Raw genomic sequence first — 24,017 nt, 5'->3', positions numbered from 1 at the left:
AAGCTTTCACGTCTGTCTCGTGCCCTACACTGAGGGTGCACGCACTTCCTCATGACATTGAAAGTGCCCCCGTTTCTCGCACCACTGCCACGTGCATTGCATGAGTCCATGGGCTCCGATTCTTGCCCTCTCTCCTTGGGTCCACTCAACACACTGCACAGTCATTTTAACCACTGCTACTGGACTGTGACGCTCCTGTGATCGTGGGGTGTCTTCATTATCTGGATCTCACTTCAGAAAATGCCCTTAGACATTCACTTCCAACTCAGCCTGAAACACTGGCCACTCACAGTTAGACCTGTCGTGATAACAAATTTCCACTGGAGCCTGCAGGTCCACTGCGTCCGTGATGACACACACGCCAGTCACACTTAGTCAGTATCAAGTGTATTTCCTTCGGATCATGCAAATCTTTCCTATTTTTTCCATCTCTTCTTCTTACATCCTTCTTCCACTAATTGATCAGATCCGTTCTTCCACAATTTCCTTATCCCAACCTTCCACAGCAACCCATAAAATCCTCAGCTCAGGTTGGATAACTCCCAGCTTCTCAATCTCAGCCCAGTGACTGCATTTTTGAGGAGATAGTCTTTGACTCAAAACTATAAATACACTGTAAAAAGCAGTTGCGGGAAATCAGCATAGCTGGCATTCAGGTTAAAGCTTGGTGGACTATTTTACAATCAATGCAAGTACCCTTTAGGTCCTGGATTAAAAACAACCAGCCAGAGATGAAAGAGAACTCAAATGCTCCTCTGTCTTTAATTGAACCAGCATTTACACAACTGTCCCAGCTAAAATAGCACTCTGGACCTCCGTGCTTCCTGGAAAATACAAAAAGCAGCCAAATCTTTAGTCTGATCATAGTTGAGATAAAGAAAGCATGTTTTAAATGTGAACAGATGGACCCATTTTTTTAAAGGGTTATGAAAAAACAGTTACCATGAATTCCAGAATGATTGGTTTACATTCATTCTTCTAGTTTCTTTAGATGTGTGGCCAATGATGCTGCACACATTGTCCAGCTCTGGCAGAGTGAGTGCAGCACATGCTGCGGTTCAAAATAAAGGGCACAAGGTGATGGCTTCTTGCTGAGGCCTTTCTGTGTTTTGACCATCCACTGAAGCAGTTTAAAAAAAATTGTTCCTTCAGGGCTATCAGGAAGTGTAAGGTTTTAACTAACATTCTTCATCTATTTATGTCTTAGCTTATTTGGAGTGTAAATTGTTTGAGAAGTAATCTAACTTCATTTTACTAAAAAACAATTTTGATATCCAGAACTTGACCTCACCTACTGGATTATCCTCCAAAGAATAGTTCAAATTGTAGGTTTCAATATTTAATAACACATTGACCCACCACGCTAATGAGCAAATCACTTGGGGCACTTACTGTATGTCAGGGATTATGATAGAACCTAGGAATGCAGCAGTGAATAAACCAGGATGCTGGGGTCAGGTTGGGAGAGACCAATCCACACTTAATTAGCCACTTTGCACTGAGTGTACAGTAACAATGGATGAACAGAATGATGATGGGTGGATAAGTCACAGTTACTACTTTAGGTAGGTGACAGGACAGAGTAGAGAAAGTTACACTCGGTGTTAAAAAGTTTTGGGTAAATTTTGAAGGATAAACTTCTCCAGTTGGACACAGTGGGTAAGAGCATTCAAGACAGAGAAAACCCCATGTGTCTTGTGAAAATCAACAGCCCTTTGAAACAAGACTTCTTGATTCATTCAATTGGTTCTTTGCAGAAAATGTAACCAAGAGTGTAGGATTTGGGCAAGAGTAGGGCAGAGGAATGGGGACAGACAATCTGGAACAGTTTTCTCGTCAGAGCTTGTTTTTCAGAGGATATTCCAGGAAGACTTATCTTACAACACCGGACTCAAGAAAGGCTAGATTTTCACACATAAGGAAAGCTGCAAGAAGCCCAATGTGACTCAGATTTTTATACTATTTATTTATTTATTTTCATCGTATTTGAAAAGCAGAGAGACAAAGAGATGGACATAGAGAGATTTTCTATCTGCTTGTTCACTCCCCAAATGCTGCCAACAACTGGAGTTGGCCTGGGCTGAAGGTAGGAGCCCAGAACTCCATCCAGGGCTCCATCATGTGAGGCAGGGACCTAAGCACTTGAGTTATCTCCCTCTGCCTCCTAGGGTGAATGTCATCAGGAAACTGGCTCCGAAGCAGAGGAGCTGGGACTCTGGGCTCTCCAACACAGAATGCAAGCATCGCAAAGGGCAACTTAACTGCTGAGTCAAATGCTGGCCCTTGAGTCAGACTTTTGAACATATAATATATAAAGATATATGTTACATTTCTCTCTGTCTCTCTCTCTCACTGTCCACTCTGCCTGTCAATAAATAAATAAATAAATAAATAAATAAAGATATATGTTGCTTGAGCAGAAATAGCCTTCCCACTTCCACTTATTGACATGCTAGACATTCCCCTAACCCTTCCTTAAAAAGCTCTGGGGATGTGCTTTCTAAGGGATGTGATTATTTGGTGACATTCCAAGCTACAGGACACCTTATGTCCATTATTACATGGAACTACACATTTTAATAATTGTTCTTGCAGTCTAGTTCTGCGGAATCAAGGTAGAAAGGATTCAAGGGAATGGGAAAGCAAATGCTCGCTTGTCTTTAAAATTACTACATTTGATAGAAATCAAAATTAGCTGGGACTAGGTTCTCCTTTAACCTAGAGCTACAACTTTTGACTTCTGTCCAACTAAGTACTTTTGCCTCTGTAGGCTGCTTCCTCCATAAAATCACACTGAAATTTGTATTTTACCATTGTATTGGTAAAGCCCAATATGCTGGTGTTTTTTATTTCTAATTTTTTCTATGATTTTAAAGAACCTGAAAACCTTTTCGTGGGCCCCTAAGCACTGTGGCTACTGTGCCTGCTGGATTAATGGCCCTTGGAAGCCCTCCCTTGTTCCAGTCTTGGTTGCTAGAGAATACTCCTACAACTTCCCCAAATCACAGAGGACTTCAGGGACACTCAGTGGTGAGCCCCACATCCTCCCCTGGGAATTGAAGGCTTCACTGTGTCCTGTTTTGCCTGATAATCTAATCTGACTGCCAAAGGCACCTTTCACTTGGGTCAGCCCAGTGCCTCAGTTCAATGGTGTACACTGGAATAACCTAGGTAGGTTTTCTTTTTTAATTCTGATTCTAAAACCAATCACTAAGAATCTCTGAGTGTCAGATCCAAACATCAGTGCTTGGTAAAGCTGGTCAGGGGATTACAATTTGCAGCCACCTTGAGAACCAGTGCTCTAAGCAGCAAAAATGGATAATAATTTTCCTATAACGTGCTGTGAAGCATAGCAGATGGACACACACACACTTATTTATTTGAGAGCAGCAAGACAGACAGAGATAATGTCCAGTAGGGGCAGGGCCAAGCCACACCTGGGAACCTGAATGTCATCCAGGTCTCACACATGATGACAGAAACCCAATCACTTAAGCCATCATCTAATACGTCCAGGGGTTTGCATTGGCAGGAAGTTGGAATTGGGAGTTGGAAAGGGGCATCCTTGTCTGGTGTCCTAACCACTAGGTGAAACCCCCACTCTGTGTACAGTGTATCACATTGCCTCGTAATAACTTGCTTATATATGAATCGCTTTGCCACATGGAAAACTTGAAGCATCATTTCTCAATCATGTTTTGTTTGACACCCTCCACCACCACCTAGTTCAATGACTAGCATCAAGTCGACCCTGAATAAATGTTTTTATTGAGTGAGTCAATGAATTGCTACGTGCTCTTAAACTTTTACTTTCCAGCTTCTCTTTATCTTCTTCATTGTCTTACTTCAGGGTTCTCACCCATGCCTGCACATTAAAATCACCTGGGGAGCTTTATAAAAAATAGTCTGGGCCCCACCCCAGACCAATTAAATCAGAATTTCTGAGGGTGGGGCCCAGGAAGTTTTTAAAAGATCCTTGGGCAATTCCAGCGCATAGTGTGGGCTGGGAGTCATTGACTAAATTTTACTCATTCTTTAAGACCCTCTTGAACGTCTGATTTTTTCCTCCCAGGAAATTTTTTCTTAGACTATCTCGTATCCATCTTTCAATTTCTTAAACTCTGGTTGTTCTTAAGAGAGAGTTATGAAATGTCCATTTCAGATATGCTCTTGTTTCATCTCTATGTGTATAGCTGCAATTTGAGGAGTTTGCTTTCTTCATGTAGAAGAGAGCCAGCCTGGCCCTCCAACCCAATACTTAGTGACTGTATTTAGAGACTTACTTAGGCAGGATTTTATACTGGAAAATTATGTTTCTAAAGCCAGGCTGGACATACTATTCAGTAGATCTTAGGCAAGTGATAAATCACTTAAAACATTTAGTATGTTGTAGTCTATCGGTTTTTTCAACTAGTCCCTAGTTTTACAAGTTTTGATTTAGACTAGAACTTGAGTTTGACACCACACATGATGACCAGCCCTGTGTAAAGGCATAATTCAACAGACTCATCAAAAAAAAGTCAACAGCTCAATTTCAGTTTATGAGAGAACAAGGCAAGTAGACTCAAAATTCACATTACATTGTTGTCCTCTACGTTTCTCGTAACCGGTATTTTCCCAGGAGAAGTAAACGTGGTGCAAGAATTTGGGAGGCTCCTGTTAGCACTCACCTTGGGCATGTGAACACCTGATTATTTTCATGGCCAGATCAGAGGATGCCATAACGCTTATTAAAAATGCTGATTTTTTATTAGTCAGCATTACTGGGCTGCTGAGTGGCATGAATTTGGTAACTTAGCAGTTAATAAACATACATTTATTGTTGACTATGACCTATTCTGGCGCAGTATTTTATACATATTTTTAGCTACATACTTTTGGAGGGAATCTAGCATTTTGAAATTTCCTCTCCCTATCTTTTTTTTCCAAATTTGTCTATGAGAAATCTACAAAAACAAATTTCAGGGAAAAAAAATCAATATAATGTGGATGTCATCACTGTAATCCATCACACAAAGCAGGATTTTATTCTGGAGAACTGATTTCTACTTCGTGGCAAGTTTTACTCTCAGCAGTAAAAACCGTAGAACAGCGCCACTTAGTTGGATCTTCAAGGCTGTCTTGCTGAGCAAGGTGCATTGCTGTCTTGTAGGAGCTCCTTCTCGCCAGTGGCTGGCACCAGGGTTCTGCATTTTGGGGTGAGTTTAGCCACCAGTCATCAAGGATAGCCAGGAATGTGTTGTAGACCTGTATTACCTCTTTACAGTGTGCCTGCAGTGGATCCCTCCAGGCACACTTGACTAATTTAGCTCTCGGCAATGCTTTGCAACATTCCCTTTCCCCAACTTTTCGATTAATTGCTGCTCTCATCTGCATATCTTTGGTCAGCTTGCTAATGACCATCACTACCGGGCAAGGGCAAGGAATTTCCTTTCCAGACACAAAGTGACCCTTGTGCCTACAACCACTGCGCTGTTCGGCTACCTGAATTTCTCCTCTTCTTATTTTTTAATGTTGAAATAAATATCTTAACAAGTAGGTTGGATGATTCCCCAAGCCAGGAAAGATGCATGCGCCTCATCTGTATGAGACAGGCAAAATGTAGACAAAATACATACAGAGATCCGAGCAGTCTGCAAGTAAGGAACAGACAGTAGTCAATGCTTGAAGGGAAAGAATTCACACATTTATAATTGCACAATGGGAATGCAAAATCTAATTAGCATCAGAAAACCTTACTTTCCTGAAAATCTTGGTATTTAAAGTCATCAAGATTGTGACTTTTATAGACCTCTGTAAAGTTCAGATGTTCTTACCAGCACTAAAGGAACTATTATTTTTCAAGAAGAACTTAGCCATTTATTTTATACCTGTTTTCCATCCATAAACATTGTTCTTAAAGTTAGCTTAATCTTTAGGGCTGATTCTGAGGCCAGAGTGCTATTTAGGACATCCGCCATTCTATGAGTCTGCTGAGTATCTCACTTCCCATGTTGGATCACTCTCCCCTTTATTTATTCTATCGGTTAGTGTTAGCAGATACTAGACTTGTTTATGTGCTCCCTTTGACTCTTAGTCCTTTCATTATGATCAATTGTGAACTGAAATTGATCACTTGGAATAGTGAGATGGCATTGGCACATGCCACCTTGATGGGATTGAATTGGAATCCCCTGGTATGTTTCCAACTCTACCAATTGGGGCAAGTCAGCTTGAGTATGTCCCAAATTATACATCTCTTCCCTCTCTTATTCCCACTCTTATGTTTAACAGGGATCACATTTCAGTTAATTTTCAACACTTAAGAATAACTGTGTGATAATTACAGAATTAAACCAGTCATATTAAGTAGAACAGACAAAAAAAAATACTATGAGGGATAATATATTAAGTTGTCCATTAGTAGTCAGGGCTATGCTGATCAAGTCACCATTTCCCATAGTGTCCATTTCACTTCAGGAGGTTTCCTTTTTGGTGTTCAGTCAGTTGTCACCGATCAGGGAGAACATATGGTATTTGTCCCTTTGGGACTGGCTTAATTCACTCAGCATGATGTGTTCCAGATTCCTCCATTTTGTTGCAAATGACTGGATTTCGTTGTTTCTTACTGCGGTATAGTATTCTAAAGAGTACATATCCCATAATTTCTTTATCCAGTCTACCGTTGATGGGCATTTAGGTTGGTTCCAGGTCTTGGCTATTGTGAATTGTGCTGCAATAAACATTAGGGTGCAGACCGCTTTTTTCTTTATCAATTTAAACTCCTTTGGGTAAATTCCAAGGAGTGGGATGGCTGGGTCGAACGGTAGGGTTATATTCAGGTTTCTGAGGAATCTGGCTGAAAAGCCCATGAGAGTATTTCAGGCATGGAAAGCCAAGGCACTCTGGCAAAAAGATCTCTGTGAGTGAGATCCCAGTGGAAAGAACAGGTCTTCAAAGAGGGAGGTGCCTTTCTCTGAAGGGAGGAGAGAACCTCCACTTTGACTATGACCTTGTCTAAACAAGATAAGAGTCGGAGAACTCAAGGGGCTTCCATAGCCTTGGAAACTCATGACTGGTGCATAGGGAGATTATTGATGCCATAAACAGGAGTGTCAATTTGTAAAGTCAACAACAGGAGTCACTGTGCACTTACTCCTCATGTAGGATCTCTGTCCTTAATGTGCTGTACACTGAGGCTTAATGCTATAACAAGTACTCAAACAGTATATTTCACTTTGTGTTTCTATGGGGGTGCAAACGATTGAAATCTTTACTTAATGTACACTAAACTGATCTTCTGTAAAAAAAAAAAAAAAAAAAAAAAAAGAAATTATCAATTCCCAACTTGACTCTCACTGGGATTAAACATGACAATAGGTCTGATCTGATTTCATCATGATTTAAAAAAAAATCATCTATTATTTTTCACTTTATGTTTCTGTGTGGGAACAAACTGTTGAAATCCTTACTTAAGGTATACTAAGCTGATCTTCTGTATATTAAGATAATCGAAAATGAATCTTGATGTGAATGGAAGGGGAGAGGGAGTGGGAAAGGGGAGGGTTGTGGGTGGGAGGGACGGTAGGGGGTGGAAAGCCATTGTAACCCATGAGTCGTACTTTGGAAATTTATATTCATTAAATAAAAGATAAAAAAAAAAAGTTAGCTTAATCTTGATAAGTATAAATTTGTGGAAGTAGTTGATGAACATCTGCTTGGGGGAAAAATCTGCTTTGTAACAAATATTTGTAAAACACTCAAGCCCACACAGACATACCTAGACAGGAACAAACACACTGGAAGGAGGGGTTCTGGTTTATATTCTGAGGTCCAAGTGGAAAAATGATTATGTGATAAAAAGCCTGATTTGGCACTAAGTGTGCAGAAATGATTGAATGGAAATACTAATTCAAATGCCTTGTGTTAAGTTAAATATTTAGGATCTGATATCTTTGCAAACCCACAATTTTATACACTAAGGCAAATAATAAAAACATAGAGTTTCCTACTGAGTCATTTGTTTCAATTCCTTTGAAAGAGACTAACAATGGATGGTTTTGTTCATAATGGCAACAATTTAGCTATCGTTTTTGTTGGTATCTTGCAGGTTACGTGACAAAATTAGTCAAAAAGGAATAAGAAAATCCAATTCCTTCCTCAGATCTGGAAGAGGTTCCCACATGTGCTCCACATTTTTATAGCATCTTAACACACGAGGTCTCGATTTTCCTTTCAGTGACCTATGAGATATGTGTTGTTTTCCTCATTTACTAGAAGTAAGCAATACCCAGAAAGTTTTCATGACTTTGCCAGGTCTCTTCAACCTTTAAATTCGATGGCAAGCAATGCTTTGCTGTATACAGGGCTGCTTTCTAACAGAGAGATGGAGGCAACAATTAACTGCTCTGTCAGAAGAGAGAACAACCAAAGTGTGCTCACTTCACTGCAGTATCAAACGTCCCACTTCTGAAATACCCTGGATGAGTGAAGCCGTCCTCAAGCTTCCCAAGCCATCGCAGGAAATCCTGGCTGCCCCCTGAGCAAGCAAGCAATGGCCCTGGTTTTCTCCCTGCTACTGTCTGGATGACCCCAGTAACGAGGGCTGACCCATGCAAGCTCACTGCCAGCTAGTCCCATCCCTCTTGGGAACTGGCACGAAGCTGGCAGTATCTCTTCACAAAGTGGGTTCTAGTAAGTGTTGGTTCCTAAAACATCATGGGGGTTGTAAATGTTAATACACTTCCTACAAGGGAAGTAGAAGTGGAAAGTTTTATTTGTCCAACACTTTATCACTCTACTTGGTTAGCATGGACAATTACCCCGGCTCCCTGAGGCACGTATTCCTTGAGTGTTTGGAAGTTAATGAATATAAATAATAGCAAGCCAGCAATTTTCAAAACCATAAGAAATTGTTCCTTTGAAAGTTCATGTAAATGGAAAACATTAAAAAGGACTGACGTAGCCAAAAAAAAAACAGCAACAAAACTTATTAACTATGAGCACAATTGAGGATCAAAACCTTATTAACTTGTACCATCCTAGGACGCTGTAGATCTTTTCAATCAATTTAGAGATGGAGCTTTATAAAATGTTAGCATTGAGCAATTGTTTCTATTTATTCTACATAAAAGTCACTATAAAACAGAGCAAAGTTAATGCCTATTGACAGGATAAAGTTCACTGCGATCAGTAATTTTTCTGAATGATACTGCATTGAGAATTACAAGCTCGTGCAGCAAAGGGAATAACAGAAAAGTGAATAAAGAAAAGATCATCGTTTCCCTCTTCTCTCTTCACCACTGGCTTAACACTGCTCAAGGGTGATTCAAAAAGCTCATAGAAAACAGTTACAATACGCTTTATTTAGTCAAGACCTTTTGGATTTCATGCATATGAAGGGGTCATCAAAAACTCTTGGGAAGTACATATTATGAAAAACTATGTGTGGGTTTCAAAATGTCTACCTTGCACCAACATAAATTTATTTTTCAATTCCATTTTGCCCAGAACTTTGTGAAGCACTCTCACATTAAGAATTAACATGTCAAAATAGCAGAGATATTCAAATAATACGTTAACCCAGGATTTTATGAATGCCTGAATAGCCCCTAGGGAAATGGCAGCCATTAACTAAATATAAAAAAAATCAAACAAGTAAGAAAGAAAGAGAGAGAGAGAGAGAGAGAAAGAAAGAAAGAAAGAAAGAAAGAAAGAAAGAGGGAGGAAGGTGGGAGGAAAGGAAATATCATTATATTCTTAGAATCCTATCTATGAACTACATTCAATCTGTTGTCTTCATATGAATAACACAACAAATTAAAAAATAAATTCAAAAATCTGGAATGGTGAAAATGACTATTGTAAAATTTTTAAATTTGCTGATTATTGAAGTTCCCTTGCTGAAATATGTGGACCAGATTTTTATATTAGTTATTTGCTACCAAGAAACCAGAGTTTAAATTATGATTACTGCAAAAAACAAGATTATAAAGGAATGTAATATTCAAACAAATATCTGTGCAAAGCTGTAGAAGACATCAATACAGAATTTAGTGGCTGCAGGTATTTTTTAACAAAATCTTTTTTATTTTAGAAGAGCCTTAGATTTACTTAAAAGATACAATTTTTCTGCACTATGAATGTAATTCACAGCCCTCCCATACTCTGTTTTTTGGAACCAAGTTGCTAAGTGTAGTGCAGAAGAGTTTGAGTCCAGGAAACGTTTGCCCAGCTGTCCTGGAGTAAAGGTGGTCAACAGAAATCAAGTTATTGATGCTTGTCCCCAGTTTTGAAGTTGGGATCCACTTCTAGTCTGATGTGATGTTCCTTTATTGGAAGCCTGCTACTGGAGAGGGAAGGATGGATTCCAGAGAGGAGAAGGGAGTGGAAAGAAGGGAGAGGGGAAAAAGAACGTGGGGAACAAGGGTAAGATAATGGTCTAACGGACCTCGGTATTTTCACTAGTACAGAGCGTGTTTAAACTGGAAATGGGAATGTGTTTTCAAGTGAAGTCAGAGGCAATGTATCAGCTGATTAAAAAGAAAAAAACCTTGAGGTTACTGTGTGAATTACTACACAAATTTATTAGTCTCCAGTACTATTTTAGAAGCCACAGTAGTACTTTGAAAGAAGCAGTATCTTAGGTAGCATTTTATTTTCTTTACAACTTGAGTACTCATTTATTTCCTCACTCATTCAACTCACGTTTGCTAAAACTTAGCACACATTGGGCATTTTGCTGAGCATGCAGCATAGAGCAGAGAACAAACAAGTCACAGAAGTCGCTGTTTCAGGAAGAAATAGCTCTTGGGAAAAAGAAAAATAGGACCACAGAGGCAGGCAACACACAAGCAAATAAATGAACGGATGGCGCAGTTTTGATAGTATGTCTAAAAATCACTTTATGGAAAGTAATGACACTGTACTCATATAGTTACATCTAACCTAGCAACTGTTTTATGCCTAAGATTTGCATCTATATATATTACATTATATATATAGCTATAGTACACCTATAGACTGGAGATTTTGGTGCAATTACACAGAAATATAATATAAATCTCAGTATGTTGAAGATGCTTTACAAGCCAGTAACCAGTAATTAGCGTGGTATAAACTATTACTAATACAAAATTAACTATCATATAAAAGTTTACAGTTAGAGATCTACTCTCACCTATAGAAAGAAATTTAACTTAACTAGTCTTCTAAAAACAAAGCCCATTCAGTTAGTTTTCACATTGGTGTTTATCACTTACCCTCAAAATTAAATGACCTACTATAATGATTATTTAAACATGAAGCTATTGATAACATTATATAATTATTAATTAATTTAATTAATATTATAGCTAGTCTTACAGCTGACTTTTAGGAATATTTACACCTCAAAAAGAAACATGAAAAATATATATCTTTAGAAACAATAGGGAAACCAATTTATAATCTTTGATTTAAAAAATTTGTATTCCTTGGCCAACTTTTCAGTTAGTAGATGAGCATGCACATATGATTCCCATTGTTAGCAATTCTTCCATAAAAATTATAGGAAAATTACAAGCTACCCATTGATAAGGTTTTGTTGAGGTGGGCATAGCTGACTGATGACAATTGCTCATGAATTTGCTTAGCTGGCTTTAGGCTGTTCTGCCCTCAGGTAACCGGCACACCTATATATTCCATTAGAAGCTCATTTTGGATTGCCCTAACAAGCTACTCTGAATCGGAAGTAGACCAAATGAGGTAAAAACTTCAGTCTTTGTCATCGAAGGATGTGTCACTGATACTTGCTACACCTGGCTACTCCCTGCTATACACTTTTTTTTTAAACCTGACGGGTTAACATCTAGTACAAATGACAAGCAATTCAATTAAATTTCACTTGGTAATACTGTTCCTATACTTTTATTCTTTCTCAGATTTTTTTAAAAAGATTTTTTTATTTAATTGAAAGTCAGAGTTACACAGAGAGAGAAGCAGAAGTAGAGAGAGAGGTCTTCCATCCGCTGTTTCACTCCCCAGATGGCCACAACGGCTGGAGCTGCACCAATCCAAAGCCAGGAACTTCTTCCAGGTAGGTCTTCCATGCGGGTTCAGGGGCCCATCTTGTACTGCTTTCCCAGGCCATAGCAGAGAGCTGGATCAGAAGTGGAGCAGCTAGGACTCGAATTGGCGCCCATATGGGATGCGGGCACTGCAGGCGGCAGCTTGACCCACTATGCCACAGTGCCGGCCCCTCTTTGTCAGATATTGTGCAAAGCAAAACAGTAATCAAACTCAAGTCTTTGCATTTGAGGCATATAGAGTCTAGAGGAGACAGATAAATAAAATGGCAGTTTTAAAACATTAGGATGTAAAATGGCAGGTGTGATATAACACACAATCAGAGGTTCTCTCTTTATATTTTTATTTATTGTATTGATTTGAGAGGCAAAGAGACAGTAGTCCAATCTTCTGGTTCACCCCCACAAATGAACAAAATGGGTGGGACTGGTCCAGGCTGAAGTCAGGAACCAGGAACTCAACCCAGGTCTCCTACATGATGGCAAGGACACAACTACTTGGGCTGTCACAGAGCTATGACTCCAGCCAGGCATACTGATATGAGATGCAGGCATTCCAAACAGTGTTCTAATTGCTAGGCCAAAGCTGCCCCCACATTGAGGGGTGCTACATCCAGCTTTGTATAGTCACAAAAGACTTCTAAATGGAGATAGCATTTCAGATGAAACCAAAGTAAATAGAATTTAACTCACCCAGATAATCATTGTCATCCATGGTACTAAATCCAATAGTCAGTTATCAGTCTTCATTGTAGTTGAACAGTCTGTCAATAGCCTTGACAGAGTTGCTTGCTTCCTCCAACTTGAACTCCAGAAAATCACCCTATTCTGGCTTTCCTACCACAGATCTCACCCAATGTCCATGGCTTTATCTCCTTTACTCCTCAGATCCTCTGAGGAATGTCACAGTTCCTCTGGGCTCCATTTTTTTATTATTTCCTTTTCATTCTGCACTCAATCCCTAGTCATATATCAGTTTTATTGTCTTACATTTCATTTATATGCTGATGATTTCCAAATTTGTATTGTCTGTCCAATCTTGTCCTTGAAATCTATAAGTATCTACTAAACAGCCCACTCAAACTCTTCACTTGGATTATTAACAGACATTATTAACTTCACATTCTTAAAAATAAATTGTGGACACTCACTTCTGAAATCTGTTCTTTATGTAGACTTTCCCGGTCTTAGCCAATGATAACTCTGTTCTTCCAGTTACTCAGGACCAAAATCTTGCAGTAATCTTTGATTTTTCTCTTCTTCTTTTAGACCACATGAATCCATTAATAAATCACACAGGCTCTTCCTTAAAAATATATCCAAAATGGAATACAGCCCTCAAGCCACCTTCATGGGTCATCTGCATCATTTTAATTGCTTCTTAATTTGTCTGATTTTGTCCTGCACTGTCAGCCTGTTATCCACAAAGAAGACAGATCATGCCATCTGTTTGTTTCAGCACCACCACCCCACTTCCATGGCTTCAGTTTCATCATCAATGAAAAGCCAAAGGCTAGTAAGGTCTTTGTGATGTGGCCCTGCCTTTCTTCTCAGACCTGATCTCCTTCTAATCTCTCCACTTTGCTCACTCTGCTCCATCAATGCTACTCCTGGATTTTTTTTGACAAGACCAAAGGATTGATTTGCATGTGGATTGGTGGAGAAGAGAAATAATTAGGATTAAAACCTAAATTTGTGATTCAGTCCACTAGGGATATTTACTACACAAAAGGGAATATGGATGAGAGACCTGCTTTGGAGCTGAGATGAAATAATGAGCACACTTTGGAAAATATATTTGAGTTACCTCTGAGACACCTGTAGGAATACAATAATCATTTGATATGTAGGCTCGGAGCTCAGAAGGGGGCTCTGTGTTGTGCATTTACATTTGGGAGTCATCATGATATGGCAACTGGAGCCATGAAACTTGAGATAACTCGGGAGAGGACCTCAAGAATAACACAGGTGTGGATCCCTTATACACCAAGGAATAAACAATACAGTCAGCTTTCAGCATCTGTGGGTTCTGCATCTGTGGATTCAATCAACCATGGACGGATAATATTTTGGAATAGGGACTTGAACAGCGGATTATGGGGTTCATTTCTTAAACACTATGTATTACTACCACTCATTTGGACTAGTAAATTGGCTTCCAGAATTTTAGACATCACTTTCTTTTTAACTGAGAGAGCTTGCCAGTCACCCTCTAACAGAGCTCTCCTTATGCCTGATTAGCCAGAACTAAACATATGTCCTCTTCTAAGCCAGTCACTCCTAAAGGGGAACCAGATAATGTTTTTTGAATACAGTGTCACCTGACATTTGTAAAAATAATCTGGGTTCTGTTAAAAAAAAAAAGAGCTAGATGTTGATGAGGGCATGCTATTATGGAAGTCTAGGGAATAATGTGCTTCAAAAGAAGGGATAATACAAAATTTTAAATATTATAACTTAGGTAAGGTAAGGCTAAAAAAGTACTAACTGATCAGCACGGGAGTTTTGACCTGCTCCGTTTCTGACTTGTGCCAGTTCACCCCTCCTTAGGCAACGTGGTGGTCACCCGCTCCCGGGAGGTCACCATATTGATGCTGAACTTAGTGCGGACACCCAATCGGCATAGCGCACGATAGCCCAGAACTCCTGGACTCAAGCAATCCTCTGGCCTCAGCCTCCCAAGTAGCTGGGAGGGACTACAGGCGCACTTGCCCCAAATGGTGGAGTTAGAAATGTGCCAGGGGATTCCAATACAATCCCATCAAGGTGGCATGTACCAATGCCATCTCACTAGTCCCAGTGATCAATTTCTGTTCACAATTGATCATACTGATAGGTCTAAGAGTCAAAGGGATCACATAAACAAGACTAGTGTCTGCTAATACTAACTGATAGAATAAAAAAGCTAGAGAATGATCCAACATGGGAAGCAGGATACACAGCAGACTCATAGAATGGCAGATGTCCTAAATAGCACTCTGGCCTCAGAATCAGCCCTTAAGACATTCGGATCTGGCTGAAGAGCCCATGAGAGTATTTTAGGCATGGAAAGCCAAGACACTCTGGCAAGAAAAAAAAAAAAAAGAAACCTAAATGAAAGATCTCTGCAAGTGAGATCCCAGTGGAAAGGACAGGTCATCAAAGAAGGAGGTACCTTTCTCTGAAGGGAGGCGAGAACTTCCACTTTGACTATGACCTTGTCTAAATATGATCAGAGTTGGTGAACTCAAAAGGCTTCCATAGCCTTGGCAACTCATGACAAGAGCCTAGGGTGATTACTGATGCCATAAACAAGAGTGTCAACTTGTTAAGTGAACAACAGGAGTCACTGTGTACTTACTCCTCATGTGGGATCTCTGTCCTTAATGTGTTGTCCAATGTGAATTAATGCTATAGCTAGTACTGAAACAGTATTTTACACTTTATATTCTGTGTGGGTGCAAACTGATGAAATCTTTACTTAATATATACTAAATCGATCTTCTGTATATAAAGAGAATTGAAAATGAATCTTGATGTGAATGGAATGGGAGAGGGAATGGGAGATGGGAGGGTTGCGGGTAGGAGGGAAGTTATGGGGGGGAAAAGCCATTGTAATCCATAAACTGTACTTTGGAAATTTATATTTACTAAATAAAAGTTTAAAAAAAAAAAAAAAAACAAAACAAAAAATACTAACTGGGTTATGTAACAAAAGTCACTACTGATATTTTGAACAATAGTTTCTGAAGAGTTAGACCAAATTGAAGTGTTTTAAAATGATCAGGAGAGAGAGAATGAAATTACTCTTTGGAATGGAAAGTAGAAATTGTAAGAAGGCAGTAAACAAACAAGGCTACAAAGTTGAGTGGAATTTGCTTGTTTTAAGAATGAAACTGGCCAACATTCTGGCATAGCAGGTTAAGCCGATGTCCACAGGGCCGGCATCCCATGAGTGCCAGTTCGAGTCCCAGCTGCTCCACTTCTGATCCAGCTCCCTGCTCATGTGCTAGGAAAGCTGTGAGCAATGGCCCGAGTTTGGGTCCCTGCCACCCATGTGGCGGACCCAGAAGAAGCTCCTGGCTCTTGGCTTCAGCCTGACCCAAAGTTTCCAGTGAAAGAAGAGAGGCTGGAGTCTGAAGTACAAGCGGTAGAAATAATTGCCAGGTGTTACCTCTTCCATTGAAGAATGGGAAAATATATAATGTTAAGAAAGTTTGTGAATAGAAAACTAGCAATTGAGGTGGCTCCTACCTAATGACCACCTTGTGTCCAGAAAGAACTATTCCAGGTGGTAGGGCTATTCCTACACTTGTCCATAAAGTCTGTATTGTGATAGTCTACTATGGATACTCACAAAAATGCCCACAGCACTTCTAGGATTGATCCCAGCTGAATGCAATATCAGATGTTAGTGACTGCCTCACCACAAATAATTTTATAGACACATGCATTTATAACAATATAAAGATAAACATATGCTATTTTTACTTTTTTTACAGTGTGTCACCTGTTTCTGAAAGAATTTTAATCCCCTCAAAAGCAGGATTTGGGGCAGGAGTGGCCTAATGGTGAACACACGGATGGAAATACCGTGTCTAATGTTGGAGTATCTGGGCTCAGTATCTCGCTCCAGCTCGACTCCAGCTTCCTGCTGATGTAGACTCTGGAAAGCAGCGGCGATGGCTCAAGTGATTTTGTTGCTGCCATCCACAGGAGATCTAAACTGAGTTCCTGGATCCCAGCCTAAACCAGATCAGCTCCAGCTGTTGGGGCACCTGAGGAGTGGGTCAGCAGATGAGAGCTGTCTGTCTGTCTGACACTCTGCTTCTCAAAAGCAAATTAAGAAAAAGTAGAATTTCTTTTTTCATCCTCTAATATAAATAAGACATATAAATAGTGGATGCCCAATGATACCAAGGAACAGGTGACAGTGACAATGATTGTTCATCAATGATTTTCACATTTTTAAACAATTCAAGGTTTTTCACAGAAAGATGAGAATTTTATAAATTAATTTCACATGTAAAACAAGTGCCTGCTGGCCAGTAGGCATGGCATCTGAATGAGATCTGCATTCTAGACAAAACTTGCAGCATCATAATTAGAAAAGGTGTTCTGAAATGATAGGTCACCTGGGTGCAGCGCATACTTCTGAATCACCTAAGGGTGCCCATCTGAATCATCACTGACCAAAATCAAGTTATGCTCAGGTAGATACAAGAGTCTCCAAACAACTGGAATAGGTGGCAGTGGATGGTGAGTGAAGCATTAAAGAAAACTTCTCCCCATTTAAAACTAATCAGACTTCATAGACAGTCACCAGGCAATTAATGCAAGCAGGTCCTGTCACGTCTTGAATTCAATTCTCTTCTGACAACTGGAGTTGAAGCTTATTGTCTTGTTAGACTGACAGATATGTCATTTCCAAGCGTAGCGCAGGCAGGAAGCTTAACATTCATTCATTCACTTACTCACTCACTCGTGCATTGTTGATTCAGCAGACATCGAAAGCCATTTTAAAAATGTACCAGGAACCAGGAATTCAGACAAACATGGGCATGAACTTGGTCTTTAAGTACTTCACAATCCCATCTGGCAATTCACAGTCCAGTGGACATTGGCCATCTAATTAATAATTTCTACTTGACCTATTCATTCCACTGAGCATATGTAATTAACAAAATTCTCCAAACTTTGCATTTCTTAAAATCTTTATATAAATGCAGCTATAAAAAGCAAATGTAGGCTAGCGGTTTTAAAAAGGGCTTGGCTCATTTCAGTGACTCTATAATTAATTTTTAAAATGAGCATTCCTTTTTTAAAAATAAATGAATAAGCCAAAGGAAATTATACTCATAAAGTATTTCAGATATGTAGCCACTATTAAGTAATATGCCCACCATACATTAAACATAGATAGAAAAAAAAGCGTTAAATGAATGATCCTGGCAGACTCAAAGATAAGAAATTGTGCAAGGTCTCAATGCTTTGGCATATCCCTGGAAATTTTTTCTACAGTCTCTTACATATAAAGAAGGGTATTTCCATGAGTTAATTTCTCGAAAGTAATGTATTGATTTGATGCCTTGTTTCTAAGCAAATTAACTAGTTCTAGTAGTGTTTATACTTCTGAAATGCAAATAATCATTCATATTTTCTATAGTTACTAGTAACCCTAGCTAATAAGCTATGAATTAATCAATCAAGCATGGTAATGGTGTTCCTCTAGCCATTTACCTAAGAGTGCAACTGTCTTTTAGTTGTTTTTGTCTATTGTATGCATTCATTTGTTTAGACTACATTACTGAGCATTAAATATATGCAAGGCAATATACTAGTCTAATTTAAAGAGTAGTAAGAGATGAGATTATAATTTGATAGAGATGATCAGAAATGCAACCACATTGCCACAAAACTCAAACAGAATACACAAGGAGTCATGAGAGAGACTTAATGACATGGGTTGAGTAAAGGGATGATATCCGGGTAGCAGAGAAGGTGGCACTCAGCTAGTCCTGGACCTTGATATTGGCAAGGGTGGGTGAAAAGACAGCACAGGCTAAGGAAAAAGCACACCAGGAAAAGGTGAAGTGCTCCAGGTTGGAAAGAGTATCATAGGAGACAGATTTAGACAGCAAAGCTTGGGCCAAACAATTGATTATCTGAATACTAAGTAACAGAATTGTGAGTCGAAGCAATAGAAAATGAATAATAATCCTTGAAGAATAGAAAAGGCAGCCCCCCATTCGATTAAAAAAAAAAAACAGTAAGTGTGAATTAAAGAAAGACAATCTTTAAATGGCCAATTAGAAGTCACTTGCTCCCTACTGGCTTTTATTTTCCCGGACAAAACAATAGAAGACATATGGTGACTGCTAATCACTCAAGAGATGCTGCTTAAGGTGTGGTTGGGAGGGGCTGTCCGAAGTCTACTCTTGCTCTTGCCAGAAATACATTCATACTAAAATTATTCCAAATCATTGTAGTAGCTACATGACAGGACTCGTCTCAATGATTCAGTACATGAATCATGGCAAATCATGTCATGATCAGTGTGTTTTTTGTTACAAATAATTTAATATTTCTATCAATAGAAGATATTTCACACCTATCGATCTATTATTCATCTATTGGAAATAATTTTGAGCTACACAAGTTGACTTGGAGAGACTCCCACAAGGTGAACTAGGTAACAAATACTAATAACAGCCAATTACTGAGTGCCTAACATGTGCCAGTGTTTTCTATATGCTATCTTACTTTAATTCTCAACCAAGTCTCATTACAATCTCATTTTTTTTATTTTCTTTTAACATTTGTTTATTTATTTGAAAGAAGAGTTACAGAGCAGCAGAGGCAGAGAGACAGAATAGTGAACCATCTGCTGGTTCACTCCCCAAATGGCCGCAACAGCTGGAGCTAAGCCAGTCTGAAACCAGGAGCCTGGAGCTTCCTCTGGGTCTTCCACAGGGTGCAGGGCTCTAGGGATTTGGGTCATCTTCTACTGCTTTCCCAGGCCATAGCAGAGAGCTGGATTGGAAAAGGAGCAGCCGGGACTTGAACTAGAGACCACATGGCATGCCAGTACTGCAGCCAATGGCTTTACCTGCTACTCCACAGTGCCAGCCCCAATCTCATTTTTTAAATAAAGAAACTGAAGCGTTGAATGGTTAAGAAACATCGACAAGAATCACACACCTAGAAAGTGATAGAATCAGGACTTGAACTCAGGTGTCTGCCTCTACATTCTGATCTGTTAACTACGACTGGTTTTACTTCACTGTTTGGAGGTCTGGATTTGCTAAAATCTCTATGTGGCTGGTCATCACATTTTGCTTATTTAGCGCCAAATGTTATCATAACAGCATTAAAATCAGGCAGTCAAATGGCTCCTTCCAAAAGACTATGAATTGTCACTGCTATGAATATAAGATACCTGGTACAGTTCCACAACCCCATTTAGAACGCTTTAGAGAAAAGTTGTACAGTGCCATAATGTAGCTGTTGGTTTGAATACCAAATGATGCAGTGTAAGGAACTAGTACCTCATTTTTCTCTACTTGATCCATTTTTGTTTTGTTTATTTTCTCCCTTTCTGGCAGGTACTACAATTTCTCTTTTTACTCTTACAATGGAGATCATTTTTGTTGCCTAGAATAGTTTCATTTTACTAACTGACATGTCAGGAAGAGTATAATAGACAAAATGACTGTCACTAACCACTCAAGAGATGCTGATTAGGGCGTGGCTGGGAGAGGCTATCAGAAGTGTACTGCTGCTCTTATTTCTCCTTAGAACATGCGAGTGTTTGCCTTATATATTTTGAAGTTACGGTATAGGTACATCAAATTTAGAGTTGCTCTATCTTCCTAATGAACTGAATTTTACATCATTATCAACTGATCCTCTTCATCTATGGTAATTTTTGCCTTAAAGTACACTTAATTTAACAATAATATTATTTTTAAAGGGGGTGAATCTATGAATCTATTTTTTAAACATTTATCCATTTATTTCAAAGTCAGAGTTACACAGAGAGAGAAGGAAAAGCAGAGAGAGAGAGAGAGAGAGAGAGAGAGAGAGAGAGAGGTCTTCCATCTCCTGGTTCAATCCCCAATTGGCTGCAACAGCGGAGCAGTGCCAATCCAAAGAAGCCAGGAGCCAGGAGCTTCTTCCAGGTCTCTCATGCGGGTGCAGGGACGGAAGCACTTGGGCCATCTTCTGCTGCTTTCCCAGGCCATAGCAGAGAGCTGGATCAGAAGTGGAGCAGCTGGGACTTGAACTGGCATCTATATGGGACACCTGCACTGCAGGCGGTAGCTTTACCTACTATGCCACAGTGCTGACTCCAAGAATAATATATTATTAACCATTTTATTTTTATACTATATTTTATTCCATCCTTTTACCTATGCAGTATTTTAAATCTTAAATATTATAAATGTTGTTCTTATTGTAATCATTATATAGTCAGTTTTTGTAAATTTATCCAATATGACATTCTCTTTTTGGAATATTTGACTTATATGTCATGTATTTACTGATATGCTTCTGTTTATAAGTTTCCTACCTGTGCTTTCTCATTTTTTTTTACTTTTTTGTCTTTTTTGTTTTATTTTTAACTTTTATTTAATGAATAAAATTTCCAAAGTACAGCTATGGATTACAATGGCTTCCCCCCCCCATAACTTCCCTCGCGCCTGCAATCCTCCCATTTCCCTCTCCCTCCCCCCTTCCATTCACATCATGATTCATTTTCAATTCTCTTTATATACAGAAGATCAGTTTAGCATGTATTAAGTAAAGATTTCAACAGTTTGCACCCACATAGAAACACAAAGTGAAAAATACTGTTTCAGTACTAGTTATAGCATTAAATCACAATGTACAGCACATTAAGGACAGAGATCCTACATGAGGAGTAAGTACACAGTGACTCCTGTTGTTCACTTAACAAATTGACACTCTTGTTTATGGCATCAGTAATCACCCTAGGCTCTTGTCATGAGTCGCCAAGGCTATGGAAGCCTTTTGAGTTCACCAACTCTGATCATATTTAGACAAGGTCATAGTCAAAGTGGAAGTTCTCACCTCCCTTCAGAGAAAGGTACCTCCTTCTTTGATGACCTGTTCTTTCCATTGGGATCTCACTCGCAGAGATATTTCATTTAGGTTTTTTTTTTTTTTTTCCAGAGTGTCTTGGCTTTCCATGCCTGAAATACTCTCATGGGCTCTTCAGCCATATCTAAATGCCTTAAGGGCTGATTCTGAGGCCACACTGCTGTTTAGGACACCTGCCATTTTATGGGTCTGCTGTGTATCTCACTTCCCATGTTGGATCATTCTCTCCCTTTTTGATTCTATCAGTTAGTATTAGCAGACACTAGTCTTGTTTATGTGCTCCATTTGACTCTTAGTCCTATCATTATGATCAATTGTGAATAGAAATTGATCACTTGGACTAGTGAGATGGCATTGGTACATGCCACTTTGATGGGATTGAATTGGAATCCCCTTGTATGTTTCTAACTCTACCTTTTTTTGTCTTTTTTAAAAATTCATTCAATTTTATTCCCAACTAGCAGTTGGGTAAATGTATACTATTTTGTTATGGATTGAATGGTAAACCTAGTTAGCTCTGCATCCTGAAATCTCTGCATCATGGATCCAAGATGGTGGAGGAGGAAGGGAGCTCACTGCTCTAGTCTAGGATAAGATAGTTTACAAAAAGTGGAGAGAGTGCAGCCTCAGGTAAGAGTTAGGGAGAAAATGCCAGAGGAAACTCCACGCAAATTAGAGGGATACTTTGGACTTACGTGGAGAGTGTAGATACACATAACTCAGGATCACAGCAGCCAAGAAACTCAGCACCACCTCCAGAGAGTGAGGTGAGATCAGACTTCATCAGCCCAAACCATTGGCAATAAAGCTGCAGAAATAGGCTGGTGGGAATCCAAGTTGGAGCAGCCCTATGGGGGACAGTGTACCTGCCAAACTAGAGGAGAAAAAAAGGGGGCATATTTCTCTCTCTGTCAACCCTGCACTGATTTCCTGTAACATGCCAAGAGAGGGAGTTTGCCATTTTGGACAAATGTAACAGCTATACCAGCTCATGTCCATGCTCACAGCAATTAGCCAAGCAGAGACACCTGAGTCTGGCTGGAAGACCTGACAGAGGGCTAGGTGTGCATGACTGTGGGAGGCTCGTGTGCCACACAGTGGTTGTGTGGGAAGGCTCAGGGTGTGGCTGGGACTTTGGGCAGTCACTGTGGGAGGCTTCACATGCTCAGGGCTCCCTGATTCCCTGGTGATGGTCACTGCTGCAGAATTTGTGCTTACACAAAGGACAGCACAGATCCTTTGTGTGGTTCTTGTGGCAGGGTGGACAAATATTGTACCCACTGGGGCTAGTGCACAGGCACTGGTCTTCTTTGAGGAGAGGAGGTTAGCATGAGACTATGCCAACAAAGCAGAACAAATCCCCCCTCTGATAAAAAGAGAGAGAGATTTATCATGTCCAACCTGATTGTCACCTTGGACACTCCTTTCATCTAGGAGCACTGAACAGAGCTCCCTGACCATACCCATCACACACCTCTAGGTATTCACTGAAAAAGTGGACACTCCACTAAGCCACAGATGTATATTCTAAAGATAAAAGCCATCACAGAAAAAAAAAAGAAACCAATGAATTTCTCCACAAATGCGAGATAATAAATGCAACAATTCAAGAAACAAGAATAAGGAAGACACATGTCGCCCCCAAAAGAAAACAACACTTCAATACTAGAATGTGAAGATGAAGAGATTGAAGAAATGCCTGAAATGGAATTCGAAAAATTGATTGTAGGATTACTTAGAAGTATTCAAAAGTAAATCCACAAACTAATGAAATCCAAATATGACGTGAAAGAAAATCTTTCCCATGAAATTGAAATCTTAAAGAGAAATCAGAATGAAATCTTGGAAATGAAGAATTCAATAGAATAAAAATGCAGTGGAAAGCCTTAACAATAGACTCAGTGAAGAAGAAAAAAGGATATCTGAGTTAGAAGACAGATCGCTGGAAATTTTTCAGCAGACAAAAAAAAAAAGAAAGAAGAAGAGGAGGAGGAGGAGGGGAGGGGGAGAAGGAGGGGGAGAGGGAGGAGGAGGAAAAGAAGGGGGGGAGGGGAAGAGGAGAAGAAGGAGGAGGAGGATGAGGAAGAGGAGAAGAAGAAATTAGAAAACTAAAAAACAGTGCTGGATATCTATGGGATACTATCAAATGATCCAACACACGGATTTTAGGAGTTCCTAAAGGCATGGAAAGAGAGATTGGATTAGAAGACTTTTAGTGAAATAATTACAGAAAACTTCCTTACTTTGGAGAAATAAAAGAGCATTTAAGTACAAGAAGCATATAGAACTCCTAATAGACATGGCCAGAAAAGATCTTCACCATGACACATTGTAGTCAAACTCTCCACAGGAAAACATAACAAAAAGATG

At 39.5% G+C, this 24,017-nt stretch overlaps 1 pseudogene; it reads right to left on the bottom strand.

The window, feature by feature from the left end:
• Window positions 1-14,474: 14,474 nt before the first annotated feature.
• Window positions 14,475-14,748, bottom strand: LOC149122465 (signal recognition particle RNA; annotated as a pseudogene).
• Window positions 14,749-24,017: the final 9,269 nt, after the last annotated feature.

Source organism: Oryctolagus cuniculus, chromosome 13, assembly GCF_051225735.1.
Source record: "Oryctolagus cuniculus isolate XC-2025 breed Fujian yellow rabbit chromosome 13, ASM5122573v1, whole genome shotgun sequence".
Taxonomy (NCBI): Eukaryota; Metazoa; Chordata; class Mammalia; order Lagomorpha; family Leporidae; genus Oryctolagus; species Oryctolagus cuniculus.
Note: the sequence above shows the minus strand (reverse complement) of the source record. Positions and strands in the feature narration are given on the sequence as shown.